The following is a 12037-nucleotide window of genomic DNA, read 5'->3' as shown; positions in this document are numbered from 1 at the left end:
ACACCCACAGTGACATATGTTGGTAGACTAAGATAACATGTGTGAAGTGTAGATTAACATGTAGGCAGTTTAATTTTTGGATTATATTCAGTTTTATGTTATACTATTCATATTTAGTATAAAACCTAGGAAAATGGGTGCACACTGTTCAAAAGTAACATTCAATACTAAATTAGAGTAAGAGGCAAGAAACTCACAGAATTAATAGTAAAGCATTTATTTTAACATCATCATAGGTGAACATTTTTCATAACACTGGTACACCCAGGTACAGCATTTATAATAACAATAAATAAATTCACCAAAACGTAATAGTTAACCTCAAAATAAGGTGTACTGCAATTACTGACCTTCACGCTCAGTAATCTAGGAAGTATGAGCAATTAGCTGATAATTAATTTTACTTTTCTTTTCAAATTAAATTTCCAATTAATTTGTACAAGCGCACACACACACACACATTTTCTGAACTGCTTGTCCCATACGGGGTTGCGGGGAACCAGAGCCTAACCCAGCAACTCAGGGCGTAGGGCTGGAGGGAGAGGGGACACCCAGGGCAGGACGCCAGTCCGTCGCAAGGTACCCGAGGTGGGACTCGAATCCCAGACCCACGGGAGAGCAGGGACCAGTTCGCTCCACCGTGCCACCGCCTCCCCCTTTGTACAAGCCTTAATGAAGAAAAATATTAGTTGAGACACATAATGAAACAGGAATGAATGCTTCATTTTTTAAAAAAGAGACCTTTATAACTTTTATACTGTTGAATTCAGATATCCCAACTTTGGGGGGAAGAAAAAAAAAAAATCAGTGAGGGCCATTCCTCCAATGAAATCATGTTTATGTGGGAAAAGCGATCCAGCACTATGAAATAAAATAGTTTGAGAAGAGGACCATCAATGATATGGATGAACTCATTTACAGCGGCTGGAAACATACTCACCCCTTTCAAGTCTATATGGATACAAGTTTGGATTCTGTTTTCTGAGATGATATGGACTTTACAGAACTTAATGACAACACTGGCACTAAAAGGAAGCCACTTAGGAAAAAAATCATAGCATTAATAGTCTAAAGATGACTTCTCGGCAGAATGTGTCTTCATCTGCCCCTACACTCTTTTGGGTCACCACTTTTTTGCCATGGACTGTTGTACCACAGCTGTGCTCTTCCTCTCATTTTCCCCACAGAAAAAACATGCTGCGTTATTTGCTGACATCTCTGCCTGGATAACAGTAACCTTCAGCAGAAGTTGTCAAAAAGATTCAGCAGGACATGGACATCCATCACATCCTTTGGAAAAGTTACCATCTCACCTTAAAATTATTCCCTTGCTTTTCTTTGCTTTTCCATCTATATAAGCACACATGTATTGAGGTCTGTCATTTATTATGTCTTCTGCAAAGTTCTAAAATACCATGGAAAATGTCACAGATGAACAGTCAGTGTGTGTTTAAAAATGGGGCAGTCCAAATAAATGTTTAAATTTCTACACATTTTGTGGAATTGTGTTTTTTTTGCCTAAAGTTCGACATGAAGTATTTAAAACACACCAAACACTCCCTACACATCATAAGTACACTACACTCCACTGTAGCAGAAAAGCACACAGTTCATTTACCTGCACAGCTGAGTGTCAGTCCTGTTTTTCACCAAGCAATTTTAATGAATAATGGCTTCAGTTTATTGCGCTGCCTTGTGGGTATACGGCCCGTGGTATAAGTGCACAGTGAGTATTACTCACCTGTGAAACAGTGGAAGTGGCAGCATCGTCGCGCAAGACGAACTGTGGTAAAACAGTAAGATGTAATTCAAAAACTGGACAATAAAAGTCTGGCTTCCTCTGCCAAAGATTATGTCATCCAGCAGAGTCAAGTCTTGTGCATCATCAAGCAGTGAGAGAAGCTTCTTTAGAGTCTCCAGTAGGATTTCCCACTGTGGGTAAAGGACTCTGTAATTTGTCTTCTTTTTTGGCGTGTTTTACATCACACTGTCCAAAAATTGACCACCTGCAGGCATATTGAATCCCACGAAGTGAATGGCTCTCTAAAGGTAAGCACACTTTCAGTTTCTTCAAAGCATTAAAGAAATGTCAGCATTCTCAAAAGTAAACACATTAACAGTGACTGCTGGTATAAAAATAACAACTGTAATAATTGCGGCAACATAGGCCATATAAGGTGTGTGTATAAAAGCAATAAAATGGACAAAAAGGTGGAATTTAAACAAAATGTAATGACATGACAAACAGAGAATGTGAGACACAGGACTTGGTCAAGACTGAAGTTCTTTCTCTTCCAGCTCCAGGAGACATGAGCTCTGGGTTCTGCTGCCGCTCCTCACTGTAAATCCGTGTCCTCATCATTGACAAATGGCTCTTTTCTACAATAAATCATAATTCCAACAAACTGCTCTTGATTCAGTAATAATGATCAACGTCCCTTGTTGTCTCTGACAATCGTAACACAGTTTTTCCCCCAAAGTCCTGCAATATTATCTTTCAATACCTTAATATTTATTATAGGAACTGCAATCACACTGATCAAAGGTTGTTACTTTTCAGCTTTCTGTCAAATTTCACTGTTTTACTTATATCTGGCAATATTTCAATATATGAGTTAACAGGTCACTGTCCTGTTCCTCAGCATTTTAGAAATGAAAGTAAAAGTTGTCAAAATAACGGACCACCGAGTGACAAGAACAGCAACAGGTTGCTTCTCTGTAAATGAACTGCTGTTAAATTTCAATAATCCCACTTAGTTTATATTCGTTTAATATTGACATTAACTGTACACCGCTTAACGGATTTTACGCTTCAAATCATTTTTTTTTTTTTTTTTCTCGGAACTGAAATATGTACCACAGAGGACGTAGAGTAAAACAAGGTAAGGAGCACAGCTGTGAGTGTGGATCGCGGACATGAAACAATTGCTGTGTCCATAGTATTTATTAACACTTTATGATATTTATAATATATATTATATTATAATTGCTTATATTTATTATATATTATATTATAATATGCAATAGGCGACAAAAAAAAAAAAAAAACTGTGAGAATAAAGTGAAGTTTTGCTCTTCTGTCAGGAGATAATTATTATATAATTATTAATAGCCCGAAAAAGAGTTAACTCCAGACAGACACAAGCCATGGTACCAAACACACACTTTCTGTCCACAACCTGCAAAATGTCATGTCAGCATTTGAACCGCTTGTCCCAAACAGAGTCGCGGGGAACCAAAATGGCCAATAACTATTTACACAGTGTAGTTCCCCACCTCTCTCACTAGGGGCGCCCTTTAGTAACGAGATTAGCTGCTATGCTATTCAGTTATAAGCCCCACAATCGTTTATGTAACTGTAATTATGCCTTTTCGGAACTCTGCTGACTAGTACTACACTGTACATGTTAACATGTTTAAGTAATTATCCAAATATATAACAAGACATTTTAACATGTATCATCCATCCATCCATCCATCTTCCTCCGCTTTTATCCGGGGCCGGGTCGCGGGGGCAGCAGTCCGAGCAGAGTACTCCAGACCTCCCTCTCCCCGCACACCTCCTCCAGTTCCTCTGGGGGAACCCCAAGGCGTTCCCAGGCCAGCCGGGAGACATAGTCTCTCCAACGTGTCCTGGGTCTGCCCCGAGGCCTCCTCCCAGTGGGACAAGCCCGGAGCACCTCCCCAGGGAGGCGTCCAGGAGGCATCCGGAACAGATGCCCGAGCCACCTCAACTGGCTCCTCTCGATGCGGAGGAGCAGCGGCTCTACTCCGAGCTCCTCCCGGGTGACTGAGCTCCTCACCCTATCCATAAGGGTGCGCCCAGCCACTCTGCGGAGGAAACTCATTTCTGCCGCTTGTATCCGCGATCTCATTCTTTCGGTCATGATCCAGAGTTCATGACCATAGGTGAGGGTAGGAACGTAGATCGACCGGTAAATTGAGAGCTTCGCCTTACGACTCAGCTCCCTCTTCACCACAACAGACCGGTACAATGACCGCATTACTGCGGACGCCGCACCGATCCGTCTGTCGACCTGCCGCTCCATTTTTCCCTCACTCGTGAACAAGACCCCAAGATACTTAAACTCCTCCACTTGAGGGAGCAACTCCCCCCTAACCCGGAGGGAGCAATCCACCTTTTTCCGACTGAGAACCATGGCCTCGGATTTGGAGGTGCTGATTCTCATCCCCGTCGCTTCGCACTCGGCTGCAAACCTCCCCAGTGCACGCTGCAAGTCTTGACTTGATGAAGCCAACAGGACCACATCGTCCGCAAAAAGCAGAGACGAGATCTCGCGGCCACCAAAACAGACACCCTCCGTTCCCTGACTGCGCCTAGAAATTCTGTCCATAAAAATAATGAACAGAATCGGTGACAAAGGGCAGCCCTGGCGGAGTCCAACATGCACCGGGAACAGGTCTGACTTACTGCCGGCAATGCGAACCAAGCTCCTGCTCCTGTCATACAGGGAACGAACAGCCCGTAGCAACGAGCCCCGAACCCCATAATCCCGAAGCACCCCCCACAGGATGCCACGAGGGACACGGTCGAATGCCTTCTCCAGGTCCACAAAACACATATGGACTGGTTGGGCAAACTCCCATGAACCCTCCAACACCCTAGTGAGGGTATAGAGCTGGTCCAGTGTTCCACGGCCAGGGCGAAAACCGCATTGCTCCTCCTGAATCCGAGGTTCGACTATCGGTCGGATTCTCCTCTCCAGTACCCTGGCATAGACTTTCCCAGGGAGGCTAAGGAGTGTGATCCCCCTGTAGTTGGAACACAATCTCCGGTCCCCCTTCTTAAAAAGAGGGACCACCACCCCGGTCTGCCAGTCCAGAGGCACCGTTCCCGAACTCCACGCGATGCTGCAGAGGCGTGTCAGCCAAGACAGCCCCACAACATCCAGAGACTTGAGAAACTCGGGGCGGATCTCATCCACCCCCGGAGCCTTGCCACCGAGGAGTTTTTTGACTACCTCAGCAACTTCAGCCAGGGTAATGGATGAGTCCCCCTCCGAGTCCCCAGCCTCAGCTTCCTCTACGGAAGGCGTGTCGGAGGGATTGAGGAGATCCTCAAAGTACTCCTTCCACCGCCCGAGAACATCCTCAGCTGAGGTCAGCAGCGCACCACTTCCACTGTAAACAGTGTTCGTGGAACACCGCTTCCCCCCTCTGAGTCGCCGGACGGTTTGCCAGAATCTCTTTGAGGCCGACCGAAAGTCTTCCTCCATGGCCTCACCGAACTCCTCCCAAGCCCGAGTTTTTGCCGCGGCGACTGCCAGAGCCGCGCTCCGTTTGGCCCGTCGGTACCCGTCAGCTGCTTCAGGAGTCCCATGAGCCAGCCAGGCCCGATAGAACTCCTTCTTCAGCTTGACGGCATCCCTTACTTCCGGTGTCCACCACCGTGTTCGGGGATTGCCGCCGCGACAGGCACCGGAGACCTTATGGCCGCAGCTCCGAACCGCCGCACCGACAATGGAGGAGCGGAACATAGTCCATTCGGACTCAATGTCCCCCACCTCCCTCGGGACCTGGTTGAAGCTCTGTCGGAGGTGGGAGTTGAAGACCTCTCTGACAGGGGCCTCCGCCAAACGTTCCCAACAGACCCTCACTATGCGTTTGGGCCTGCCAGGTCTGTCCAGCTTTTTCCCCCGCCATCGAATCCAACTCACCACCAGGTGGTGATCAGTTGACAGCTCAGCCCCTCTCTTCACCCGAGTGTCCAAGACATATGGCCGAAGGTCAGAAGAAACGACTACAAAGTCGATCATCGACCTCCGACCTAGGGTGTCCTGGTGCCAAGTGCACTGGTGGACACCCTTATGCATGAACATGGTGTTCGTTATGGATAAACCGCGACTAGCACAGAAATCCAATAACAACTCACCGCTCGGGTTCAGATCAGGGAGGCCGTTCCTCCCAATCACGCCCCTCCAGGTATCACTGTCGCTGCCCACGTGGGCGTTAAAGTCCCCCAGTAGAACGACAGAGTCCCCAGTGGGAGCGCTTTCCAGCACGCCCCCCAGGGACTCTAAAAAGGCCGGGTACTCTACACTGCCGCTAGGCGCATAAGCACAAACGACAGTGAGAGACCGTTCCCTGACCCGAAGGCGTAGGGAGATGACCCTCTCATTCACCGGGGTAGACTCCAACACATGGCGGCTGAACTGGGGGGCTATTAATAAGCCCACACCAGCCCGCCGCCTCTCACCTTGGGCAACGCCAGAATAGTGGAGAGTCCACCCTCGATCGAGTAGAGTGGTTCCAGAACCCAAGCTGTGAGTGGAAGTGAGCCCGACTATATCTAGACGGTATCTCTCAACTTCCCGCACCAGCTCAGGCTCCTTCCCCGCCAGTGAGGTGACATTCCAAGTCCCAAAAACCAGAGTTGGCGCCCGAGGTCCGGGTCGGCCGGGCACTCGGCCCCGACCACCGCCCAAATCACAACGCACCGGCCCCTTATGGTTTCTCCGGCAGGTGGTGAGCCCACCGAAGAGCGGCTCCACGTTGTGGCTTCGGGCTGAGCCCGGCCAGGCCCCGTGGGCATAGACCTGGCCACCAGGCGCTCGCATGCGAGCCCCCCCCCCAGGCCTGGCTCCAGGGTGGGGCCCCGGTGACCCCATACCGGGCGGGGTAAACGGACGCCTTGATTTTTTTGTCATAAGGGGTTTTTTGAACATGTATCAGTTTAACACAAAACTGATGACATCCATTGCTTTTTAATTCTGTTATAATACTGTTACATACACTAAAGTGTCCGCTGAGACTTTTGCATGTTTCAGGATTTACTTTTTCAGTCACATTTTTTTTCTGCTGTTTCCCGTGATTCTGTGTTTTAGTGACTGTACAGAGTAAACTCACTGATAACTTGGAGCAACATGTGAGTTTATTATAATATTCCCTTTATGTCAAGGCCAAGTCTTATTTCCTTATGTCAACAATCAGAAGCCGTAAAGTTGTAATTCAGATTTCAGGGATTTTTTACATCTCCATTTTGTGCTTTCAAACATAGTCTGTGCCATTTTATTTATTGTACAATTGGTGCATTTTCAGGATAAATGTTTTTGATCTCTGTATTTGAATCCTTTCGTTCAGTTTATTCAGCCATCACACACTGGACATTAATCACACACTGGGTCAGATTTAGCTGCAGAGTTTTTTTCATTTAATTTGCTGTCCAAGGCTGGCAAACAAAAAGTATCAAAACAAAATTGACACATTAAATTAACAGTTCATAGAAGTACAAGCACAGTGAGTAGCATTGCTGTCTCACAGCTCCTGGGTGGTGCAGGAGGATGTGGGTTTGATTCCTGCTCATTCTGTGTGTCATGTTCTCCCCATGTCTTTGTGGGTTTCCTCTGGCTACTCTCATTATAGATATTTTTACCACCCCTTCTAGATGTTAGGCTCAGTAAGGAACAGGGTATGAAGGAGTCACACATAAAATTTACTACATACATACACACACAACTACACACAAACTATATAAGCAGTAGCAACAGGAACAAACAAAAGGAGAAAAGGGAGAGAGGAGGGGAAAAAGAGAAAGAGGAGACAGATGAAGAGGAGGGAGAAGACGAAGAAGGACAGGAGTGAATTAAAACGAGGAAGAAATGGTTTATGACAGAAAATAGGGAGATTGTCAGACCCCAGTGATTGTTTTTTGTGGAATCTTCTGGAGTTTTTTTAACCGACATCTTTAAAGCAGCTTTCGTTCATTTATTGATTTGAACAGCAAGTTACTTTTTCCTGTAATTCAGGGTGATTACCTTCATCTAGGGTAAAATAGCAGGAATGACACTCAATGCAAGGAAGTTCTGATGAGAAGCACCAACTCTAATTGTACACCATGCAGCAGTATGTGTACCATGGTACAGTGTACCAGTTATGAAGGTATTTCTGACAGTCCTGTCCTCCTCTTCCTAAATATTGTATGATCTTTATATGAAAGTTATCAAAATCTAACTCTCTCTCACTGAGTCAGAAGACTATGTATAGTCATATAATCTTATGTTCTTTGAAGAGATGACAGTGGTGAGATGAAAGCAGCTTGTAGTGTAGTGGCATGAGCTTCTGGGCTTGGACCCACAGTTTATAGGTTCAAGCAACCAATTCTGGTTGTAAAATCCTTGAGCAAGGGATTTACCATAATTTGCTTTTGCAAAAAATCCAGCTGCACAAATAGCAAAACAATTTGAGGTGGGGTAACACTGTAAATTGCTTTGGAGAAAAGTATCAGCTGAATAAAACAATGTGAATGTATAAAACTTTGATGACATGTATATGTTCTCATAACTGGTGGTTTCTGTACATGTTTCTTCCAGTGATGAACATCAGTTGGTCTGAATGTCTCTGTTTGATCCTCCTGCTTCTCCAACAGACCACTGTCTCCACACCGGGTACATATTTCCATGAGAAAAGAATTTCAGTCATACCATGTGTGATACTGAATAAATTCTCAGTGTGTGTGTCTCACTGTCTCCACACTGGGTACATATTTTTCCTCAGATAAAAAAAAAAAAAAAAAAACTCAATCATATTGTCTCTGGAGGAGGGGCGCGGTGGCGCAGTGGGTTGGACCGCAGTCCTGCTCTCCGGTGGGTCTGGGGTTCAAGTCCCGCTTGGGGTGCCTTGCGATGGACTGGCGTCCCGTCCTGGGTGTGTCCCCTCCCTCTCTCCAGCCTTACGCCCTGTGTTGCTGGGTAGGCTCCGGTTCCCCGTGACCCCGTATGGGACAAGCGGTTCTGAAAATGTGTGTGTGTGTATTGTCTCTGGAACTGAATAAATTCTCAGTGTGTGTTTTTCTTCACAGAGAGGTTTGAGGTTCTTGGTCCAGTTCAGCCTGTAGTTGCTGTAGCCGGTGAAGATGTTGTTCTGCCCTGTTACCTCAAACCCAACATCAGTGCTGTGGACCTACATGTCGAGTGGATCAGAGTTCAGATCGATAACCCAATTGTACATCTTTACCGGGATCATGAGGACAGAAATGAGAATCAAGTTCCATCCTACAGGGGAAGGACATCACTATTCCCTGAGGAACTGAAGAAGGGAAACACATCATTAAAACTTTATGATGTCAGAAGCTCTGATGATGGGCCATATAAATGTTTTGTTCAGTCTCATGAGTGGCAGGAAGATTCCTGGATTAATCTGCATATTAAAGGTGAGAAGTTGAAATTTAATATTAAAATTAAATTATTATTTTTACAGCACAAAATAATTTAAACACTGTTTTCCTTCATTCACTTTCATGAATCTGTTACTGTTTCAAAAGACTAGTCTTGTTTCTGTAGCTGTAGGAACCCATCCACTGATCTCCAATGAGGGATATAAAGAAGGAGGGATCAGTCTGGTGTGTGAATCTAAAGGCTGGTACCCTCAGCCTCAAGTGGTCTGGATGGACAGTGAAGGACACAGTCTCCCTGCTGGACACACAGAGACACAAAGAGATAGTATGGGTCTCTTCACCGTGAGACGACGTGTTATTGTACAGGAGACAGAGACCAACAGGTTCACCTGTCGAGTTCTACAGCAGGAGTTAAACGAAATGAAAGAGACAATAACTAACATCCCTGGTGAGTTACACATATTTAGTATAAATAAAGGGGGGGGGGGGTAGTGGTGCGATGGCATGGTGGATTCAGCCAGTGCCTGCTGTGTAGTGGGTCTGGGGCCCAAGTCCTGCTAGGGGTTTTTTGTGACGGACTGGTGTCCAGTCCGGGGTGTGTTCCCCTCGGCCACTGCAGCCCTACTTGGGACCAGTGGCTGTTGGCAATCGCTGTGTGGATAGCATAAACAGCTCAAAGTAGACACAGCATAGCACATATTTAAATCACTGTGAATAATGAACAGGTTTCAGTATCACAGATTTTTTGTATCCTGTATCATTATATTTTTTTTGTCCTGATTTGTACCTCGATTTCTGTATGAAAGTTTTCCCACACTGATGACAGTTTCCTCAAGATTAAATCTGTGGTGCTTGTTTACTAGTTTCTCCTGGTTAAATAAAACATTAGTTCTGCAGGTTCTGCACTGATAAAATTCCTCTTTTTAATCTTTAAGTACCAAAAGGTGCAAATCTGTAATGACACACACACATTTTCTGAACCGCTTGTCCCACACGGGGTCGCGGGGAACCGGAGCCTACCCAGCAACACAGGGCGTAAGGCCGGAGGGGGAGGGGACACACCCAGGACGGGACGCCAGTCCGCCGCAAGGCACCCCAAGCGGGACTTGACCCCCAGACCCACCGGAGAGCAGGACTGTGGTCCAACCCACTGTGCCACCACGCCCCCCCCAAATCTATAATCATTATGTGAAATTAATTATTTGTTGTATTCCAGGTGAGATGTTCCATCGTGCCCATCCCTGGAAGGTGACCTTTGCTGTGATCTTCAGTCTGTCTGCTGTTTGTATTATTGGATGCACAGTTTTGATTCACCATTTTGTAAAACTGCGGCGAAAGAGAGGTATTTTAGCAATTGACTCTTCACACTGATAGTTTTTTAGTGTTAAAAAAGTTAAAGAAATAAAAACATTGTTAAAAATGGTATTATGTTAAAGCAATTTTTATTCATAGCTCACAGAAATCATTATAGCGTATGAATTATATTCACTGTGGGGACACTGGAGTTCTACAGGCACCTTCACACTCACTGTGTTACTTACACTTTCATTAATCACAGTCACTTGTTAGGGGGTCACTTATTTTTTTTTTTAGCAACTATGGACATTTAAGATCATGTCCAAAAAATATTTAAACATTTTATCCTACCTTGAATTCCAAGCTCCAACCAAATAGAAGTCATGTTCACAGTTTTGTTGCATAGTAACTGGTTATTGAATTGCCCTTTTTAAGGAATTTACAGTTTTCAGTCATCATTTAAATATTTTATCGCTTGTCACCAAAGCTGAAGATTGAGATAATATCATATAAAATAAAAGCTCTAAGATGTGAAACTTTCTTTTTAAACTCTTCTTTCTACAATATCTCAAAGTGTGATTAATAGAGTGTCTCTAACACTGTAGGTCATCATGGACAAAGACATGAGCTAAATATGAAATTATTTACACCATTATAGTGTCTCAAAATACGAACCTGCTGTTTCTAATGACACAAAAATATGGATACGCTCCTGTATTAAATGCACATAAATTGCAAAAATGAAGAAACAGGATAAGAGACTAATTTATTTACGAGTAAGAGAATGAAAGAAAATCAGCAGAAAATCTTAGCATTTATTCATTTGGCTTTTTTTTCCAAAGCAACATACATCTTACAGAATATACAATTTGTACATTACATTATCAGGAAGATACACTTAGATGCAGATGTCTGATTCTAAAGTACAGTATCCAGATGGGATGCCACCATGGCAAGTAGTTGGGCAGAGTCAGATGTGAGGTAAGGACAGATCCTGCGGCGAGGTGAAATGAGAGAAGTTTTGATGGCAGATGGGAAACAGCCAGAGGAGAGTAAGGAGTTGATGATCTTAGACATGATGGTGGAGAGTTGCGGGGAGACGGTCTGTAGGAGTGATGATGGGATTGGATCAAGCGAGCAGGTCGTGACTCTGTGAAATATCAGGAGGTCGGAGATTTCAGATTCGGAGAGTGGTGTGGTAGGAAGAAAAAGACTCAGGACGATCAGACACTCAGATTGCAGAAAAGTTCATTTATTCATGTGCACGTGGGTGAGCCTCAGCAGTAAGCAAGCAGATATTTATACACATTCTAGGGTGGTTCTTCACAAGCATGGGTGAAATACATGTTTTGTTTCACCATCCCAAACAGGTCAAGGTGCCCCCCAATTTCCCGTCCTTTCATGAAAACACTCCCAACTGTCGCCAGTGTCATCACTCTCAATACGCACAGTCTCATGGGAACTACGTAATTCTGTATTCTTCCCCATATCTTATGGGAACAAGCTGGCACCAGACTGCTGCCTGGAATGTGGCGCTTTCTTGCATAGGCAGTTTCACTAGTTAAACATTGTAATACATAAGCATATAGACATAGCAAAGCTGTAGAA

General features: G+C 44.9%; 1 protein-coding gene across 1 annotated transcript in view; it reads left to right on the top strand.

The window, feature by feature from the left end:
* The window catches only part of LOC114911911 (butyrophilin subfamily 1 member A1-like), a 170400-nt gene that overhangs the window by 93322 nt on the left and 65041 nt on the right, over window positions 1-12037 (top strand). The gene's annotated exons all lie outside the window — the stretch shown is intronic.

This window comes from Scleropages formosus, chromosome 11 (genome assembly GCF_900964775.1).
Source record: "Scleropages formosus chromosome 11, fSclFor1.1, whole genome shotgun sequence".
NCBI lineage: Eukaryota > Metazoa > Chordata > Actinopteri > Osteoglossiformes > Osteoglossidae > Scleropages > Scleropages formosus.
Note: the sequence above shows the minus strand (reverse complement) of the source record. Positions and strands in the feature narration are given on the sequence as shown.